The sequence below is a fragment of the Zonotrichia leucophrys genome, chromosome 20 (genome assembly GCF_028769735.1).
Source record: "Zonotrichia leucophrys gambelii isolate GWCS_2022_RI chromosome 20, RI_Zleu_2.0, whole genome shotgun sequence".
NCBI lineage: Eukaryota > Metazoa > Chordata > Aves > Passeriformes > Passerellidae > Zonotrichia > Zonotrichia leucophrys.
Window position 1 is genome coordinate 12736651 of NC_088189.1, and position 21509 is coordinate 12758159.

Below are 21509 nucleotides of genomic sequence, written 5' to 3' on the forward strand. Positions count from 1 at the left end.
GCTTCTGTAGGGCCATGGAAGAATTACAGGATTCCCAAGAAGGATGTGTGGCCATCAGTCCCATATCAATGCACATTTAACATTCTGTGCTGGTGGATTGGGAAGGCTCATCCAGAATCTTCTCAGGAAACTCACTGAGGAAGCAGCTGAATTCCACAAACATTTTGAATCCATCCTTATTCAAACATGTGTTCCAGGCACTGTTGGGAAACTGATCTTTAAACCACCAAATGAACACCGGGAGGGAAAAGCCTGCTCCAGCTTCTTGTACATCCTTTTTTTTTTTTTTTTTTTTTTTTTTTGAGGCAAACAAGGAAAGGGTGAAGTTGTGCTGAACAGAAACACACTGAAAGCCAAAAAAATCAATTCCTGCAGTGGTTACGAGGAATCTTTCCTGCATTCATAACAAAGCCAAGATTAATTGGGGAATGCTGGTCATTAGGAAAAAATGGAAACAAGCAGCCTTTCCATGGATCCCAGAATAATGAACATTCTGCCTCAGTAATCAATAACTCTAAGCAGCTTAACAAGGCAGGCTTTGCTGAAGGACCAGCTTAGCCCTGGCAGCAGAGCAGCTGTGCTGGAGATTGTCCCAGAGCCTGGGGGTGATTTCTGTGTCCTGCTCTGGAACAGCACAGGCACTGTTGGAGCTCCCAGTGCTTTTTGCATCTCCAGGGTTGGAAATATTGCACCAGCACAGCCTCAGCCTCTGCTGTCCCCGTGCCACAGGGCAGAGAGGGGGTGGAGAAGGAACCTCGAGAGACCGAGGGGTAAAATTCAGCTACAAATATCAAATCCTTCTGTCCTCCCAGAGATTTCCAGGCTGGAATTTCCTCTTCTGGTTTAACACAGAACATGCTGTCTGAACTTTAAATCAGCCTCTGGTTTTGATCATATTTAAGACACCTGAATATTTTCCCCACAGCTGCTCATCCCTTCCTACGAGCACATCGCAGGTATCCTGCACTGAGACAGGAATACAAATAGTGTCAAAATATTGGTGTAAACCTCTAAAACCTCCAGGGATCAGAGATGAAATGAAAATCCAGGAGCAGCAATAATAAATCTGAAATAACTTTGCTCGCAGCCTCATATTTATAATTTCATCTCCAGTCTTTGCAAATATGGAATTTTCAGTGCAGCGTCTTGCTAAAATCAGAGCATCCCAACATCTTAATGCATGGAAAGGGCCCCTCTGAGAGCTCACCTGCTTCCCTCTCCAGCCCTTCCACATGCTTCTCTCAGCACAAAACACAATTAGGATAAAGCTGTGAGTTTGAAAAGGTGTTGCAATAAAATAAAGAAAGACCCGGGGAAGGCTTTGGGAGCTTGATAGTAATCAAATCTATTGCAGAAAGGAAAATCAATGTTGCTATCTTTATATATCAACATAAACATTTTTATTTCATTACAGCAACGGGAAGGACAAAGTGTAATGAATCAAGAGGGATTTCAGGAGGGGAATGAAGATGAAACAACCCAGCTTGTCACCGTTCCTGTCTCGTGAAGGATAACCCTGTCTCTCCAAAACACTGTAAATCTTTCACCTGAGAGCTTTTGCAGCCCCAGGCAGGAGGGAGAGCAGAGCTCCAGCAACAATTCACGGCCAAATTACTGCCATCTCTCTGCTGGGGACAGTGATTGGGGTGTGTGGGGCTGTGCACATCCCTCCCTGCTGCCACAGGTGGGATCCAGATGTTCTTTGGGACAGAGGCTCCAGCCATGGGAGGGGGCCTGCGCAGATACCCCCAGAGCTGTAGATGTCCCAGAGGACCCAGAAAGGACATTTGAAATGTGATTGTTTTCTTTTTGCACGTTATTGTTTATCTTTCTGTGAGAGGGTAAATCCTGGGTATTTCCTGACATGAAATTTTAAAAGTAGCATTTCCAAAATATCACAGTAAGATAACCAGAAAAGGGGAAAACACTTCAATGGCTACTTGAAGGAATCTGATGCAAATATAATGGAAACACAATCCAAGATTTTCTCCAGCACATGGTCAACAAGGGCTGAGGCCAAGATCAGGAATTCCTCAGGGCTCAATCCTCCCTAGTAGTGGGACAGGTTCATGTCAGGGCGGGACTGAGCTCAGAGTGTCTCAGCCAGGCTATGAGTAAAATTCTGCACCTTCTCTTTGGCAAACAAAGCAAAATGGTTCTAAATCCTCCCTCCAGGCTGAATGTCCTTCACATAACAAGTCAACAAACAGGATGGAGCAATGAATACATTTGCAAAAATGGGTTTGGCTCATGGACAGAAGGACTGAAGCACTGAATAATGTATTAATGTGAGCAGCTCTGTCTGAATGAGGGAAGGCAGATTTAGACACACCAACAGGTCAGGCTTCAGAAATTTTGGTTTGTGCAGAGTTTGGAGCACAGAATGCCGACTCCATTTCAATTAAAAAATAATCTTATTAGTTTCTGTTTTAAATTGTATGGAAACATAGCAATGTTCTTGTAGCTGTTTCAGAATAAAACTGCTCAGCTTGGCAGCACAGACCTTGGAGCAGCTTCCCCACATTTTGGGGATGGGTGGGGCCTTGAGGACAAGTGTACTGACATGGGGACCTGGCCAGCTGCAGGAATGGGCTGCTGGGAGCTCAGAAAGGTCAATAAACACAAAAAATCCTGGGAAGAACACCAGGAGCTGCCACTGCTGGATATGGGGAAAGATTTGCAGGAAAAGGTGCTGGGGCTGCTGTGGACAAGTCAGGGATAAAAGGACACTGAGCCCTGCAGAAGCTGTTAGTGAGGGTGGGAGCGTGGCAAGGAAAAAGATTCCTGCCCTCTTGGATCCCAGTGCAAGGCCAGGGGGTCCAGCCATCAAAATGGTCAGGGATGGAGAATAAAATGGACAGGTGTCTTGGTTTGGAAAGCCAGGTGTCTGCTAAGGAAAGCAGGAGCCTCCTCTGAAAGAGAGAATGCAAACCCCCTCCCTCCGAATTGCTATAAATTTAAATTAAGGGGCTCTCAGGCAAAAAATATGGGAGCAGGAATAACAGTTCTTCAATAGGGAAGAAAATAAAAAGATAAAATAAACAATGCAGTAAATGAAACCAACACTGGCAGAGTCAGAACCCAACCTGACACCCTGTGGGTCAGGCTGTTGGCAGCAGTCCCATTGGAATTGTGGCTCAGCCCTCCTGCAGTGTCAGGGCTGGTTCTGCTGGAGCAGGGATCCTGGAGAAAGGTGCAGTCTCTGCCTCTGAAGATGCAGTGGGAGAGGCAGCTGCTGTTCCTCTGGGGAATCCAGTGGAGAAGCTGTGCTGGTGTTCCAGAACCTCCAGATTATATCCAGGTAGGAATGCTTGGCTCCTCCCTCTGGGCTGACATCTCCCAATGGGATGCTGTAGTTCTTATCAGCCATGCAGGGACATTCAATAGCTGTTATCAGCAGGTGTCTCCCTGGTGGGAAGAGTAGGTGTGGAAGAGAAAAGGAAAACTGCCCACTGAACAGGAGACAACTGCCATACAGATGGCAAATAGAATACAACTTGCACTGCAATCTGGGACAACAGGCATGGAGAATAAAGTGGTCAGGGATGGAGAGGCTGAGAGGGCTGGGTTTGTTCAGTCTGAAGAAAAGGGGAAGCTGAGATCTCATCATAATCTGCAATGGCCTGGCAGGAGGGAGATGAGGTGGCACTTCCCAGAGGTTCATGAGGGAGAGGTCAGAGTCCACAAGTGGGATCAGGGGAAATCCTCTTTAGACAGAAGGGAAAAAGAAAATCATGCTGATGGTTATCAGACACTGAACCAGGGGTGCAAGAGAGGCTGTGAGATATCAAAAATTCACCTGGGCAAAACTTGGAACAGGATATCATGGATCTCCAGCACATGTGGAGTTGGACTCAGGTGCAGCTGATGGGGTGCAGAATTCTGAGAAAGGACAGTCACAAATCCTGAATAATCACTTTGAGGCTCTGGCCATCCTCTGGAAGATCCTGGCTGTGTGCAATCACAGTCTGCAGGGCAGGCAGTGATCCCTTCTGTGCCCTGAGGGGATATCCATGGCAGCCCCCAGGAGAGCCCATGGGAATGTGCCATGGCTGCTGCCCAGGCAGCCCCTTCCTTCCCTGTGATCCATGGCAGGCCTGTTTTCTCTCTCAGCAGTTTAAGGAAATAATTTTCATAGCCTGGAGTGTTTTTCTCTCAGTGCTTTCCCACACCAGCTGGCCCACGAGCAAACTTCTGGATGCTTCTGCTGGGGGACTTCCTGCACTGCTGGAACCCTCGATGCTTAGAATTTCAGACTTTCTGTGCTGCCAGGCACTGACCCCCAGGAGAATACTGCATTGACCTGAGGCCGTGGAGAAGCTTCAAAATGGAATGACAGAATTGGGATTGTGGGTGTGGAGTTTGAATAGAAGTGTGTGATATCACAGGGTGGAAAACTTAGAGTTTAAGGGTTCAGAATATAGTAATATATATAAAGCAAGATGGAGGTTTTAGGGCACTAGCTAGTTGTTCTTCTTCATCTTCTTCTTCACCTTCTTCATGGGTTTGGGTGGTGTTTTGGATAGAAAAGTCCGCACTGTGGGACACAAGTGGTTGGTTATTGGGTTAAAAGTAAAAACAATTTAGGTGCCATTTCTTAATTGGATAGTTTAGCCTTAAAAGACCTTGTAGAGAAAGATGGTTAGCCATTTTGTACCTTGTTAATGAAATATTACAGAACCCATGCCTTGTAAGTCTGTGATATAGATAATAAATAATAAACACCTGAGTCTGAACACAAAATACCATCTTGAGGGCTCCAACCCCGACCTTGACAGAGGCAAAAACCAGAACTCCACCTCCTCCAGGCTGCTCCCTCCTGCCCACCTCACTCCCAGCACATCCCTCCTTTATCCCCATGGCTCAGGAAGCACCCCAGCCCTTTGCTCTGTGCTCCCTGGGCTGTTTCTCCTCCACAGGTGAACTCTCCAAAGGGGATCTGCAGGGAGAGGTTGGGAATGGCTGCTCCAGCTCTTGTTTCACCTTTGCACCAACACCTTTCTTACCACTGCCACCATGCAGGGCTCCTCCTTTGATGTTATCAGAGCTGTTTCAGTAAAACCCCACTTCTGACACCCCCTGTCCTCTGGGTTCTGCCTGGCACAGCTTGGGGGCACCCAGGATTCCCTCCTGTGTCATTGTCCCCTCTCTCTTTTTATATAAATGTGACATCCCTGTTGCTCCTCCAGGCTGGAAACTTTCTTTTCTCCCCAGAGAGCTTCATTCTGTTACTCCAAGGTCTCAGGAGGCCTTGGGAATAAAGAGTCCAACAAATTAGATTGGTTTCACCGAGTGGATGAGCCTGCAGCGGGGATATTGGGGTTTTGTGTGCTGTGAATTAATTTCTTTCTCATCCTGTAAGCTCTGCAATCTCTCCCCAGCTCTTATCCCTGAGAGCAATGTTGGGATGCTCCCCTCTGCTCTGACACTGTTAACTCCTCCAAGCCTAACAGGAATCTCAAAGGAAGGTTGCCTGCTCTGGGCTCTCTGTAGCCTGTCACTGTCATATCTTATGAAAAATCCCTTCACCAGGATTTCTTCTCCTGAGAAGCTGGGAAGCTTCAGATTCTCCATGTTTTGCTCCTCTGGAATGTGGTTTGGAGTTTACCAACAGGTGCATCTTGGATTGGTTCCGTGTGAATTGTTTTTACTTAATGACCAATCCCAGTCCAGCTGTGTCAGGACTTGGGTCAGTCACAAGATTTTATTATTCTTTCCTTTCTAGCTTTCTGATGTCTCCTTTCTCTTTCTTCAATATAGTTTTAGTATATAATTTTCTTTTAATATAACATAATATCATAATATAATAAATCAGCCTTCTGAGAACTTGGAGTCAATTCTCATCTCTCACCTCATCCTGGGGACCCTCAACAACACCACAACAATTAATAACCACAGTAGCCCAGCACCTTGTGCTGATTTTCTCTCTGGAGGATTTGCAAAGTCTGGGGAGCCAATTCTGAGGTTTGTAACACCTCAGCTCCTCTTTGTCACAAATTAATAGCTGAGAGGTGTTGCCCTGTTTGTCTAAGTTCTTCTAAGCCTTCTGATCTAAGCCTTCTGTTTGACATTCTTGTAATGAACTTTCTCACTCACTTTTATGTAAATAATGATTGTTTTACATTCTTTTCTGAAGGAAGAGAAATTTAATGGACTATTGGTTTGTCCAGTGTCATTGGAGAGGTGGCACTTTCATCCTCCAATCCACTGTCACTTTTGAAAGTCTATAAATGTTAGAGTCAAGAAAATAAACTTCCCTTCTTTTTACCTTAGAAGTTCCAGCATACGGATAGTTTTATTTTGTGTTCAAAGCAACAGAGAGGAAATTTCCCACCTCAGCAAACATCCTTTGACCCCTTTACCTCGAGGGAAGGTTGCCCACACAGCACAGACCCCAGCCCTTCTCCAAACCCCCCTCAGAGCTCAGGCAGGAGCAGATGTAGGCCGAGCATCCCCAGCAGTGAATCCATCCAGAACCCCCTTCCAGCATCATATGAATTACTCAAATGTAAATATGGAAGGTATAAATAATTCAGAGTGCATTTGTTTCCTTTGGAAGCCAGGTTTCTGAAGGCACTGAGATGCAGAGATCCAGAACTGGGCTGCCCAGCCAGGGATGCAGCAGCTTGGGGAAAAGCTGTGGGCAAGTCTGGAGCTGAGCCAGCTTTCATCCCCATCCCACCCCACAGATGCTACTCCACCACTCCTTGCAGCCTCCCATGAAGGATTCACTGGGCTTGCTCCAATCTCCTCTAGTCCTCTACTGCCTGCAAAAATTTTCTTAAAGTTCCTGATGAATAAAGAGATTTTCATACAGTATTTGAAATTAATGGTTTCCTACCATCTACACACATGGAAAAAACTCAGTCCCTTTCTCTGCAGCATCTTTAAAGAGTGTTTCTGCATCCTCCGCTTCTTCTGTCTGCTCTGGTTTATGCTGAGAAGTCCCAGCTGGTTCACTTTCTCCATAGGTTAGGGAGCTAAAATATGGAATAACTGCAAGGATAAGTTTATCAGGAGGAGTTTCTCACCCTGGGTCCTGCAGGGAATGAAACTTGTGACTAAGAGATCTTTTCCTTCATGGCATCAGTACCAAGTCAGCTGAGCTTCAGTGAAATGGCTGCAAACAGGTGTTAGGGTTGTTAGCAACAGTCCTAAACCTCATTCCATCCCTTCAGCTGTAGCCTCTGGATTCATTCCACAGGCTGAGCGAGAGAGAAAGGCTTCAAAGGCTGAAGAATTCACAGACTTCACAGAATGAGCGGGTTGGAAGAGACCTCCGAGATCCTTGAGTCCAACCCAGCCCCAACCCCTCAACTCAACCCTGGCACCCAGTGCCACATCCAGGCTTTGTTAAACACACCCAGGGATGGGGACTCCACCTCCCTGAACTTTATTCCATTCAGCCATTCCAGAACTTTATCACCCTTTCTGTAAAAGCTTTTTCCCAATCTCCAGCCTGTATTTCCCTTGGTGCAGCCTGAGGCTGTGTGCTCTGGCTGTGTCAGTGCTGCTGCAGACAGAGCCCAGCCCCAGCTGAGCACAGGCACCTTTCAGGGGCTGTGAGAGTGATGGGGGCAGCCCTGAGTCTCCTTTTCTCCAGGCTGAGCACCCCCAGCTCCCTCAGGGCTTCCTCACAGGGTCTGTGTCCCCAGCCCCTCAGAAGATTCTGCATCTGCATTTCTCCAGCCCAGCCCTTGTTGCTCAGGCTGCTGAAGGTCCCAGGTGTGAGTGGCTCTGCAGAGCTGTGGGCAGGAATCTGGAATGATGCAGGAGCTGCTCCTGCCAGGAACCAGAGTCACTGCAGGGAAAAGCTCACCAAGGAGCCTCAGCCTTGTTCCTGTGACAGTGACTTGTGGAGCTGTGCAATGACAGGCTCCTCTTGCTTTTACTGAGTTCCTCTGCTGAAGAGCTGAGCAGCTGAATGAACCCTGGGTACCACACACAAAGTCTGGAAATATCCCAGAGATGGCTTAAAGAACACTTTGGACACATAATCCTGGAGACAAGTTTATGCAGCTGAGACCAATTGCCTTCCAAGGAGCAAATTGTAAACAATATATTTTTAGAGTTAAAAATTAGTGTTGTTTAATGATATCTGTTTAGTCGATGTTAGGAAGTAAATCAGTGTGTGAGTAGTAAAACAATAATGTACTTTAAACTAAATTATTAGTAAACAAATCAGTCTGGTAGGCAATGAATGCATGATACATTATTCATTTCTATTATCCAAAACACTCCACCAGCTCTCAGAGCCTGGCAATAAAGTATTCAGGATACAGCCTCCACCACCCCAGCCAGCAGTCTCTAATGTGATATTAAAGTTAAAAGAGAAGTGAAGGATATTCCCCCAAAGCAAGGTATTTGAGTAATCCTGGAATGAATCCATCTCATGCTTCTCTTTAAAGCCAGGTTGGGTATTTTTGGGGACTAAAGCACTTCCATTACAGCTGGAATGACACTTGTTCCCCACCTGGGGCCCGTTACCAACCTGTGAATTCCTCCCAAGGCGACTCAGGAGCACAGGAGTGGATTCTGTGCCAGGCTGGTGCTGCTGCTTCCCTTCATCCCACTGAGGAGCCTGAGAGGCTGAGCCTGACCCCAGCTGCCTTCCCACCCCACAGCCAGGGCTGTGCCCACGTTTGCAGAAGGAAAAAGCCCCATGAGGCTGAGGGATGGTGCCACAAGGTGCCCTGGCCAGTCCCTGCCCTTGTTCCTGGCCCATGCTGGGATGGGAAGGAAAGGGAGCAGGATGAAGGATGGGGAGGGGGTTTCTGCCCACAGCCAGGAGATCCTGGGATTGCACCCACTGCCAGTGAGGTGTCTGAATATCACTGCTGGAAGTGGAGACTGACCTTTTTTCCTCTTTAACTGTTGCACGTGCAGATTTCTGCTGATTGCTGTCTTCCACTGAAATAAACCTGCCTTATCTCACCCAGCTGCTTGTGCTCCCTTCTCATTCTCTCCCCTCCCAGTGGGAAAGGGAGTGATGGAGTGACTGAGTGGGCACCTAGTACCCAGCCTGGGTCAACCTGCCACAGAGCCTCAGGAAGCCCTGCCCTGCATGGTGGGAGGAGAACAAGGACAATTTCATGGAATCTTTGAATGGTTTGGCTTGGAAGGGGCTTAGAGCTCCCCTTGTTCCACCCCTGCCATGGGCAGGGACACCTTCCACCACCCCAGGGTGCTCCCAGCCCTGTCCAGCCTGGCCTTGGGCACTGCCAGGGAGATCCAGGGAATCTGCATGTGCCAAGGAAAACCAGGGGATCCAACCTTGCTGCAGAGAGAGCATCTGGAACAACACTCAACAGAAGCACTCCAGAAATGAGGCATTCCCGCCCCCAGAAACAAGGCATTCCTGCCATGCAGACTCCTAACAGAGACTGCAGCCCCCAAGCACAGTGAAATATCTGCTAGATGATCTCTGCTGCGATATTTGCCTTCCTGAGCTTAGGAGTACAGGCAGAAGTCATAACTGGATGTACACAGCACCGAAAATCAAATATTTCATGTGTTCATCAAATATTTCGTCTGTGCAGTGACCAGGGCGTGGCTGGGGTTTTTCTCCCATAGCTAATCTTGGCAGAATAAAATCCCTTCTCATGGTGGCTGTGGAGTGCTGAGGTCCTGGAAGGCTGAGGCTGGTTTTTCTCCCCAGGAACTGAGATGCATTTTCAGTGTCTTGCCTGTTTATTTGTGCAAGGGTCTGATTGCAGAGGTGTTCTGGCTGCATGGTCAGCAATCAGGGAAGTCCAAATCATAAATCAGGCCATGCCAAAGGTGAGGAGGATTGAATGAGGTGGAGAAAAGACTCCAGGCTCTGTCCTTTCTGTGACAAGCTCGCTTAGAAATGAAAATCCCCTCCAGAAGCCACAGCCCTTCAGTTCACAAACTAAAAACCAAAAATCATGGATAAACATCAAGTCTGTGAGCATATGAAAATTACTTCAAAAAAATAGAAGTGATATCTAGACAAGTAATTGAATAGAAAATGCAAGCACTGCTTGCATGGAAAACCACAAAAGACAGCCCCTCAAAAAGGTTAAAAAGTTGTAGGAGCAGCTTAGAAAACCTGTAGCACCCTAAAAAAGGATTCAGGAGCTGAAAATTGTTCTGACAACCCCTAAGACCTTCAACAACCCAGGTGTAAAAGGGAAAGGCATAGCAGGAAAACACAGGGCTCGTGTTGCATCTGCACCCACCGAGGCTGGGGGGGCTCAGAGCCTCCTGCACGGGAGATTTGTCACAGATTAAGCCATTTCTGGGTGGGAGACAGGGAACAGGACACGATGAGCAGCAACCAGGGCTGGATGGTGGCATCCAGGTGTGACAGTGTTCACAGGGGTTTTCAGACTGGGGAAGAGTCAAGGATTTGACTCCATGTTTCAGAAGGCTGATTCATTATTTTATAATATATATTACATAAAACATATACTAAAAGAATAGAATAAAGGATTTCATCAGAAGGCTAGCTAAGAATAGAATAGCAAAGAATGATAAGAAAGGTTTGTGGCTCAGCTGGGCTATGATTGGCCATTATTAGAAACAACCAATATGGCCCCATCACAGATGCACCTGTTGCATTCCACAGCAGCAGATAATCATTGTTTACATTTTGTTCCTGAGGCCTCCCAGCTTCTCAGGAGGAAAAATCCTAAGGAAAGGATTTTCCATAAAAGATGTCTGTGACAGACAGGTGCTCTGAGGATGAGGAGGAGGCACCAGAGCTGGCACTGAGGGTGGGATCCCAGCCCTGACAGCTCTGCTGCTGTTTTACAACAAGAGCTGGAAAGGTCCAGGCAGCCACATGTCTGCCATCTGCACAGGGAATTGAGTTCTAGTGCTTTTGGTTTATTAATTTGAGATTTTGTTTGTTTTGAGATTTTCTTGGTTAACACACTAAGGAGTGTGGTGGGTTTGGTGTTGGTTAATTACTAATATATTTATTTTTTGTTGTGAGGTAGGATTAAGAGAAAGGTAAAGTAGGCTTAAAACCTTGAAAGAAAAATTTATTAACAGCAGCTAAAAGAAGGAGTAATAAGAATTAGAATAAAACCTTTGGAACACTTCTCTCCCACAACCTTTTATTTTCTATTGATAATGTAAAGAAAAAAATATAGAATTTCAGTTAGTTTACTACTTTTAGAATCTTGGAACTTTGGAGTTTTTAGATTTTAAACTTTAGAATTTTAAACTTATTGAACTGTAGAGTCTTAGAATCAAAAGTTTTACTACTTTTGCCCCTTTTAGAATAGTACCACCACATGGGTGGAAGCTGCTCCAAAGGCTGGAATGAGGAGACACATGGTGGGATATGGTCTGTTAGGGATGGTTTTTACTTTTTTCAAATTATTATTTTGGAGAAAATTAATGCCTTAAAAATCTACAAAGGGCAGTAAAATCGTGATTTGTAGATGGTGAAGAAGGAAACAATTTTATTGTCTCTCCCAGGATCTCTTTGTGGGTGATAGACTGAAGATCCAGAGGAGGCTCCTCTGGCTCTGTGGGCACTTTCAGCTGGGAAAATCTTCCTGCAGAAACAGCAGATGCCGAAAGTTTACCTTGGTTCAAAAATCAAACAAATCGATGCAGAGAAGAATCCATGGAGGGCTGATAAATATAAAACCAGCTCTGTCTCAAAGCTGCAGATCTCTGGTGGTTAGGAAATAAATCAGGAAATACCCAAATTTGCTGTTCTTGTACAAACTCTGGGATTAAGTGCAGCAATAATAATTGGAATATTTTGCCCATTGAGCTCAATGAGTGGTTATTGATCCTTGGCTCATTTATAAATAAGTAGCTAATTGTGAGTGTTTGCTGTTAGCCTGCTGCATTAAGTTTATCAAAGTAATTATACAACACAGCAATGTATTTATAGATTACTTCCACTGATTGAATACTTGTAGGAGGCTTACATTCTTTCACTTCTTTTGGACAAATATTTATATTTCAGCGTTATCTGTGGCTGCATAGCTGTTCTAGAACAATTAATAGAGCTGAAGGAGAAATAAAATGTAATGGATAATTTATTTAATGAATTTAGCTACTTCTTCTGCTCATCAATTTGTTTTTGCCAGCAGTTTGTGTCACATGTTTGTTATTTAAAAATATTGGGTGATTGTTAATGTTCCTTCCTGCTCTGGGAATTGTTTGTGGCCCTTTTCTGGTCTTGCTCGACTGTGTCCATGCCTGGATCTCAAAATGGATCATTTGCTTTGAAGTCCTCTAATGTTCTTCCAAAAGCTGACATTTCCCTGCTTTTTCAGGCAATATGAACACAAAACTCAGGCCTGGACCCTGAATGAAGGAGCCGGGTGATATCTCTGTGAGCAAATATCTCCATATCCACAGGTAAGAAGTAATATTGGCATTTCTGCCCTACTTTGAGCACCACGTGGGCACATCTGCCTCCAGAAATGATGGTCCCTGTGGGGACCTGGGTGCCCTGGGTTTGGTGCTGCTTTTCCTCCTCCCAGCCCTTGGGGAATTGCTCTCCACAGTGTGATTTCCACTGCTATCCAAAGGAATGGGCAAAGAGGGAGCTGGGGGACAGCACATGGCTTGGAGAAGGTCAGAGGGGTCTCATGTCCAACCAGAACCTCCCAGGAGCTGATGACTCCCTCAGGATTTGCTGTGGGGACAGAGAATCCTGAGCTGGCAGGTCCCCAGGGATGAATCCTGCTCAGGCTGAACACAAATCAGCAGGGTGGCAGCACAGAGACAAACAAAACACCCGCACAATCTCTCCCTGTCCTTGTTCTCCAAGGCTCTGTGGGACCTGCTGTGATTTACCTCTCCTGGGTTTGTTCCCAGCTCCTCACTGGGAGGCTGGGCTGAATGAAAGAACTCCTGCTCAGCAGGGAGAGGGGAAGAGAATTCCTTCTCCATTTACAACATTATGGCTCCATAATAAGATTTCCCCCCTTGTATTAGATTTCAGGTGGATTTCTCAAACTTGCAGCAAAACAGGCAGGAACAAAAGTTTTATAGCTCCTGAAAAGCACATTATTGAATTCCAGAGCCAGGGCAAAGCAGAGGTGAGAGGTTGAGTCAGAACCTTGATGCAAAGCTCATGGAAGCCTCGGGCCCCAGGGTGTCACAGACATCTTTTATGAAAAATCTTTTCCTTAGGATTTTTCCTCCTGAGAAGCTGAGAGGCCTCAGGAAACAAAATGTAAACAATGGTTATCTGCTGCTGTGGAATGCAACAGGTGCGTCTGTGATTGGCCCATGTTGGATGTTTCTAATTAATGGCCAATCATAGCCTAGCTGGCTCGAACAGAGAGTCCGAGCCACAGACCTTCGTTGTCGATCTTTCCTATTCTATTCTTAGCTAGCCTTCTGATGAAACCTTTTCCTCTATTCTTTTAGTATAGTTTTAATGTAATATATATCATAAAATAATAAATCAAGCCTTCTGAAACATGGAGTCAAATCCTTGTCTCTTCCCCAGTCTGAAAACCCCTGTGAACACTGTCACACACATCTGGAGGTAGATGGAATTTGTTTTGTGGAGTGAGGGGCTGTGGCTCAGTCATGGGAGGGGTCAGGCAGGTGGGATGGGACTGCTCTGGCTCTCCAAGTGAGGATCCAGGACCTTGATAGAGATGTGTAGGCAACACTGTTCAAGGGCTTTAAGTGGTTTAAATCAGGTTTTTAAGTGTTTTAAATGTTTATATATGGGATCAAAGCAGCCCCCATGAAGGGGAGCAAGATGAGGAGGACTCCATAGTATCAGAAGGTTAATTAATTACTTTATTATACTATATTATTGTATATTATATTACACTATATTACATTACATCTAAACTGAATCTGCCAAGCACCCAACTGCACTCAACTGCCCAGAATCTTGTGTCTGCTGACCCACAGTCTGCACATACCTGGCCCTGACAGGCCAAGGAAACAAAACACCATCCCTGTGGGTAAACAATCTCCAAAGCATTCTGCTTTGGCACAACACAGGAGCAGCAAATGAGATAAGGATTGTTTTGATCATTCTCTTCTCTGCTTCTCTCACCACTTCTCTCAGGTTCAGAGAATGTGAATCCCACATTTATAAATAGTTCCAACCTGCAGCCTCGACATGGGGCTGCTGGTACCTCTTTAGGAGGTCTGGGAATTTTCTTCCAAAAGGTGGTGGAGTGGGAGTTCCTGGAGCAAAGGGGAAGCAAAGGATACCAGGGAAAGGCTCTTCCCCAGAGGGTGCTGGCACTGCCCAGGCTCCCCAGGGAATGGGCACTGAGGCTGCCAGAGCTGCAGGAGCTGCCAGGGGTGCCCAGGGTGGGGCTGTTGGGGTGTCTGGGCAGGGCTGGGGCTGCCCTATGATCCTGTGGTCCTGCTCAGGGTATTCAATCTCTCCCCAAATCCAGGCAGCATCACTCTCCTCCTGGATGAGAGAGGCGGGCTGGAAAGAGTCTGGAGCCCCAGGGACACGAGGACAGAGTTATCCAGGGGTTTCTCTCTCACCATTTCTGCAGCACATCTCTAATTAAGCTCTCTGAACAAACCCTGTTCCAGACTGGCCTGTGGATAAAATTGACCTTTAAAAAGAGAACTGAGATACCCAAGGGGCTGGACAGGACTGGACAGCAGGTGAGCATTAATCTGAGAGATAAATTTTTAATGCTACAGCTTAAACCCCCCTCAGCTGTCTGCAGAATTTATTTCTTCGCTTCTCTGGGCTTGTCCCTGCACCTGAGAGAATTGCAGGAATGATGTTGCAGAGCTGGAGACAGCAATCTTGCAGCTTGTGTCTCCAAGCCTGGGTGGCTGTGCCCTGGATGGGTCTGAGGGACCTGGTGTCTGGCTGTGGGTCACCTTCCATCATCATCTACCCCCCTGAGTGCTGGATTCCCTGTGAAACATTGGCTTTTCTTGATAATCCCCAAGTGACAGCCTCTGTTACATGAGAAAAATGAAGCTCAATTCACAACTCAGTGGATCCAACACCAGAGACTCTTATGAATATCTTTAGGAACACACTACCAGGACTCATGGTCTGGGGAGGAACATGGGCTGCACCTCAGGCTTATCAGCCCCTCCATTCCCTCCCATGGAAAAATTCCTTTTCCACAGTGAGAAAAATCATCTGAAAACAACAACAACAAAAAAATCTGAAATCTGACGCTGACCGGGGTCTATGTACAAATCACAAACAGGACAGGACTGCTGGAATGTGCCTTGAGCTGTTTGATTTTCCAGCAACAGCCTCATGACAGCTTTATGACAATGGGAAGATGCCACCAGCTCACATCCCAGGCAGCAGACAAAGAACTTAATGTTACAACTTACTTTAAAAGTTTTTTGACCAATCACACAAAGCAAAAGCACATTGACAGTAGTTCTATCCAACCACTATAAGCACAGGTACCTTTGGTTAAACAATGCTTGTTTATTTTGAATACAATACCTGCTTGTGAGCCTTAAAGCACAATGCACAGAGCTCCATTATTAAGCTTCAAACTTCCTAATATCTCACTAGATAAACTTTTCTGTAGCTTAGGGAATTATTCTAGACAAGTGTTAATACACAGACCATTGTTCTATTTGTCCTTGCTTTTCTACAGTTTAAATAATTTTTCTGCTGACCAATCTCATGGCTGCTGCTTAGCTCTAATCACAGTTCTGCTGTCTCTGAGCCCTGCCTTTTGCAGCTTTCCCAAAGCCCTCTGATTTTGTAAATTCCCACAAAATCCTCTGAAAACAAGTGGAAATGGTGGAGTACCACCCTGCCCCAGTGCCATGTGTGACCTGGGGCTGTCTCTTCCATGGGGAGGTGCAGACAGATCCCTCAAACCCATCTCAGGACAGAGTCAGGCACATCCCTAAATCCCAGATCCCAGGCACAGGAGCAGAACAAGAGCCTTTCAGCAAATTGCCTTGTTTAACATCACATTCTGTAGCCAAGCACCATCTTTTTAATAGAGCTGCTGTGGGAATAGAGATGGAAACATAAAAAGGATGGAAAAAGTCCGTATTTTGCATTTTGCTGGAATGAGCTCCTGGTAATTGTTCGTGTCCAGCTCCTGTTTATGCCACTGTTTTGTTGCACAGCTCCTAAATTAAGTTGGCTCTGGAGCAAAGCTTTCCCCAGCAGCTCTGCGTGGCCTCCCTGGGCTGCTGCATCCACACAAATGCTGCTCCTGCACTCTTGATTAGCACTTCATTAATTAGGAACCTGGCTTGCTCTGAGGACAGTGGATCCTCCATGAAGAAGCATCCTGGGAAGGAGCTGTTTTGCAGAGCCTTAAATGAGGCTGATGTAGCCTTTCTTTGCCTCCAAGGAGATCTGTTGCTGTTCATTTGCAGTGTCCAGAAGGCTCCTGCTGGGGGTGGTCCCTGTGCATCTCCTCCTACCTCATCTTCCCTCCTCTCCAGGCCTGAGGTTGGGCTTCCCAGATGGTTGGGCCATGGCTCATGGCAGCCACAGCAAATGCCAAGGCTAATGCTGGGCTGGGCAGGGAGGGATCCCTCCAGCTCTGTGTCCATCCTTGTCTTTCCCAAACATTCTCTGGCCAGTGTGTGCCCTCTTCCAGGCCCTGGGAGTGTGGGCAGCACCTGGGCTCTGACCTTTCTGGGAGTTGATTAGTTGTTAATCCCCCCTCTCCTGTGCCAAACAGCTGCTGATCTCCTTCTGGAAGTGTCCAAGGCCAGGCTGGATGGGGCTCTGAGCAGCCTGCTCTAGTGGAAGGTTCTCCAGGTTGCAGTGAGATGATGTTCAAGGTCCCTTTCAACCCAAACCATTCCAGGGTTCTGTGCTTCTCTTTTTTTCTCTTTAAAAACATGAAATTCTGCCTCTTCTTTCAGTCCCTTCCCTGCTCTCCTCTTAGTCAGGGAACCACCGTCAGGTGTTTCAACTTTTACATCTGAATGGCAAAGACATATCAAGGGAAGGGCTTTTTCCAGCCCTGTGGAAAACTGTCATGGTTCTGTGGAGCAGCAGGAAGGCTGGTGTGGATTTTTACATAAAGTTAATGCTTCTCTGGTGTGCAGAGCTTATGGCATGATCAAGATTCCCACAGCTTTTTCCTTGTAGCCAGGAGAGCCCTGTCAAAGACAGGGGTGAGGGGTTAGTTGTAGGAGTGTCGGGGGGCAGGATGGTCAGGACAGACAGACACGAGAGATCTCTGCAGCCAGGGCTGGAACTTGGGGTTCATTGCAAAGGGCCTGGGGGCAGGGCCCTGCTGGGAGCTGCCAGACACAGCCCAGAGCAGGCCCGAGAGAGGAGAGGGGCAGAGAGGGTGAGAGGGGGAGAGAGTGAGAGGGTAAGAGAGTGAGGTTCCCGTTCCAATACAATAAATCTTCTTGTGTTGAATATTCTAATTCTCACTAACCAATCTAGCACAATACACAAATCCTACAGCATTTACATACAGCCTATAAGAATCATTACATTACCACACTGTGTTACATTTTAAACCCTAAAAACTCCTCTTTGGGCCCCTTCTGCCAAGCTGGCAGGGTCTGCTCTGACCCTTGGGCCTGTCTGCAAGCAGAGGGTGTTGTTCCATCAAAAGGGAATTGCCTTCATCCAGCCACACCATTGTTTTCCAATTGTTCAGTAAATGAGGTATCTCAAAGCTTGCTTTCATTTCTATCTCACTTATAGTTTCCATATTCTCCAAATCTTTTGCCAGACAATCATATTTATAAGACTTTCCTGTTTCATCTTCCCAAACATTTAGTAAAGGCTGAGCAAGGTCTGTGCTCTTCCCTTCACTGGAAATGTTTGGGATAAGGGGCAATCCAGGCTGTGCAAGGCAGAGACAAGAAAGATTTTAGCAGGAGAAAAACCCTGGGTGTGAAGGGATTTTTGCGGAGAATGTGAATGGCACAGCTGCTCCTGGTGCTGGAGCAGGGTGGTTTGGCTCTGCTCCATGGTCCTGACATGGAACCTCCTTGCTCCTGTTCCAGCTGTGCCCCTTGGAGCATTTTCCATGGTTCTGGAGCTGCCACCCTGCAAAAGCAGCTGTTCCTGCCCATGGCAGGGCTTGGAATGAGATGGTCTTTAAGATCCCTTCAAACCCAAATAATTCTGTTATTCTGTAGTTAAAACATTGCTGGCCAAGGAGATGCTGCCTCACCTCCTTATCTCCATCACAGACCACAGAGATTTCTTCTCATTGCTCCACACTGGGAATGAGTTTGGGAATGTCAGGACCACATCCTGTGGCTTTGGGCTGGGATTCAGGGGAAGAGCTCCTCACTCCTGGCTTCTCACCAGGTGGGATTGGCTCCTGAGCAGCACAGTGGGAGCAGAAGTTCCTGCTGGTACTGCAGTGGAGAAATGCTGCATTAGAGCAGGAAATATCCAATGTGCATTGCAAATAAAGAGGTTTTTCATTTGTGTTCTGAAGGAGGAGAAATATTGCCAAGCCTAGTTAATAACACAGGAAAGCTCTTGTGGTTATCAGGGATCTTCAGCTCTAATCCCCTCTGATAACAGTAAATTGAAGCAGCTCCTCTGCTGAGGTTTTTCTGTTGCTGGATTGTGCTCATATAATAAGAGAAATGGGCACTGCCTCTCCTATTTACCATTCCTTCATTTAAATACATTTTTAAACCGCACTTTTCTCCCTTCAGAGACATCTGATTTACTGCATTTTAAACAGAAACCACTCCTGCAACAATACCTCTTTCTATCAAGATTTGTAATCAGGCTGTTCCTGTTGAACTGTTGTTATTCAAGTTATTAATTTGTCATTTTGCACGGAGTCTGATCACAGAAAGAGATGAACAGGAGGCTCTGTGCACCTGCAGGCAGAGCAGGATGGATTTAATTAGAGCAAAGAAAGCTGCAGGTTTTATTTTGTGTTTGTGTTGTTGGTTTGGTTTTTTCCTCAGCCCAGCATTTTAAGAGCTTACACAGCAATCTGCATAAATTACTATGCACGTTTTTACTTAGGTTCTTACACCTAATTTGATTAATGCTAATGCCTTTGACAGGGGAGATGGAGAGGGAGTTTGTACAAAGGCATGGAGTGACAGGACAAGGGGAATGGCCTTAGGGTGAAAAATATGGGATACTGGGAGGGAACTGTTCCCTGTGAGGGTGGGCAGGCCCTGGCACAGGGTGCCCAGAGCAGCTGTGGCTGCCCCTGGATCCCTGGCAGTGCCCAAGGCCAGGCTGGGCAGCTGGGACAGTGGAATTGTCCCTGCCCATGTCACAGGAGGGGGCTTTAGGGTCCCTTCCAGCCCAGCCATTCTGTGATTCTCAGGACACAGCCAGTTCTGTGTCGGGGAGCAGGATGTGTCAGCTTTGGTGCTGTTCACTCTCCAGCAGCCAGCACTGCCCACTGGCCTTTAATTCTGATTTCAGGATGGGTCCCTTGCTTTTGGGCTGGTGTTCGAGCAAGCAGGAGGAGGAAACCTTTGCAGTGAACATTGCTTTGTTTTTTGAGCTCTGTGCTGCCCTGCCCAGATCCAGTTTTTGCTGATGGGAATTTTCTAGGGCAGGTTTGAGTTCCCACTTAGTAACCCCAGTTTGCCTGGGCATTCAGACCTCTCCAACTGCTTCAGGCACCTTCCCTCCACTTGCTGCCTGACACAACAAAGTGAATTATTTCTTCATCCATTTTTATTCATCCACTTTCTTCTTTCCATCCATTTCTTCTGCTCACAGTTCAAGCCTGGCAACCCTCTACAGTTGGTTTTTCACCAGGAGAGGTGCTAGAAAGAGTAGAAATATTATTTAATTAGAAGGTGCTGACATTTTTAATCCCCATTTCTCTTCCACACTTTCACTCATTTTTTGCAGTGAGGAGAGTGCAGCCCTGGGACAAATCCTGGAGAGGCCATGGGATCACTGTCCATGGAGGATTTTAAGGCTCAGCTGGGTGAAGTTGTGCTTGAGCTGGTCTGGTGTTGATTCTAACCCTGCCTGGAGAAGGATCTTGGGTCAGAGAGCTCGAGCAACCCCCATTTCTGTCATTCCTCAGGTTCTGTGCAAAGCCAGCCCCAGTTTGCTCTGCCCAATGAGCCTCTGCAGGACTGACTTTGTTTGGGTGAAAGAAAAGGAAGATGAGACTGTGATCCCAACTTTCCCAACAGAAATAAAATAAAATTAAAAACCGAATTCTAGCAGTAAGAGAAGCCCCATTTTTATTGATGCTGCACAGAGGCAAGTGATTTTGCATCCAGTTTTAGGAGAGCAGTATAACTGCTTTTGACAGCCTGGTCTAATAATAATAAAAAGGCCCAGCTCCTCGTATTGCAACCTGATAGCAAAGCTGGAGTGTGAATTTATCCCATAAAAATTCATCTACCATGGCTAAAGCCCTGTAAATTGAGTCCTGTATTTTGGTTGTTAAATAAAAACAAAACCACACCGCAGAGTAATGACAGAAACATTGCTCAGCTCCTGCAATTGTGTCTTGTTAAAACATCACTTAGGGTAATTTACAGGGTTTGATTCAAACATGTATTTAAATGAGTTATTATTTCCTATTTCTCTGCTCTCCCTTCACCCTGTGGGGATGTAAAACCCCAAGCTGGGGTTGGATTTCTTCAGGTAGAAACAGGAACCCATTACCCTGCAGGGTAAACCCTGCCACACTGTGCTGTCACTGCCTGTCCCCAGAGGTTGGTTACAGCTCAGAGGGGCAGGGGACGGCTGAGCTGAGCCCTGTGGGGCTGGAGAAGTTCTTGAGAGCAGTCCCACAGCCAGGGCCGTGCCCCACCTCCCCGTCCCACCTGCATCCCAGACCTTCAGCCTTGCTCATGCCCTGTCACAGACATCTTTTATGGAAAAACCTTTCCTTAGGATTTTTCCTCCTGAGAAGCTGAGAGGCCTCAGGAAAAAAAATGTAAACAATGATTATCTGCTGCTGTGGAATGCAACAGGTGCATCTGTGATTGATCTCATGTGGTTGTTTCTAATTAATGGCCAATCACAGCCCAGCTGGCTTGGACACAGAGCCTGAGTCACAAACCTTTGTTATCATTCTTTTCTATTCTTAGCTTAGCTAGCCTTCTGATGAAACCTTTTCTTCTATTCTTTTAGTACAGTTTTAATATAATATATATCATAAAATAATAAATCAGCCTTCTGAAACATAGAGTCAGATCTTCATCTCTTCCCTCATCCAAGAACCCCTGTGAACACAGTCACAATGCCCAAATCCCTGCTGAGAGCACAGCAGAGGATGTGTGCAAGCCTAAAACCTGAGCACAAGGACATGAATTTGTATTAAAGTGTTTTTAAACATCAGAGATCGTTCCTGGCTCTCTCAGTTAAGCTCAACTGTGTTTAATGGAACCAAAAATCCAGAGAGCTGTGTCTGCATCTGCCAGTGAGGGGCAGGGAGCACATCCAGGGATGCCTCCTTTGATCCCTGCCCCAGGAGCCTGGAACATGCAGCCTGTGCTCTCCCTGAGCCTCTGGCTCAGATTTTTGTTGAATTTAAAGGCCTTCAGTGGATTATTCTTCTGTGAACTTGCCCCAGCTGTATTTTGAACCCATCTCCAATGTCCTCTCTGCAGGTTCCTGCAGGGAGAAGAGCCCCAGC

The 21509-nt window shown here is 46.4% G+C and overlaps 1 long non-coding RNA gene across 1 annotated transcript; it reads left to right on the forward strand.

Moving 5' to 3' along the window:
• Window positions 1–12178: 12178 nt before the first annotated feature.
• On the forward strand, window positions 12179–20173 carry LOC135456411 (uncharacterized). The gene is made up of 3 exons (XR_010442531.1): window positions 12179–12351; window positions 14373–14595; window positions 19760–20173. It is a non-coding gene; the product is annotated as an uncharacterized LOC135456411 (long non-coding RNA).
• Window positions 20174–21509: the final 1336 nt, after the last annotated feature.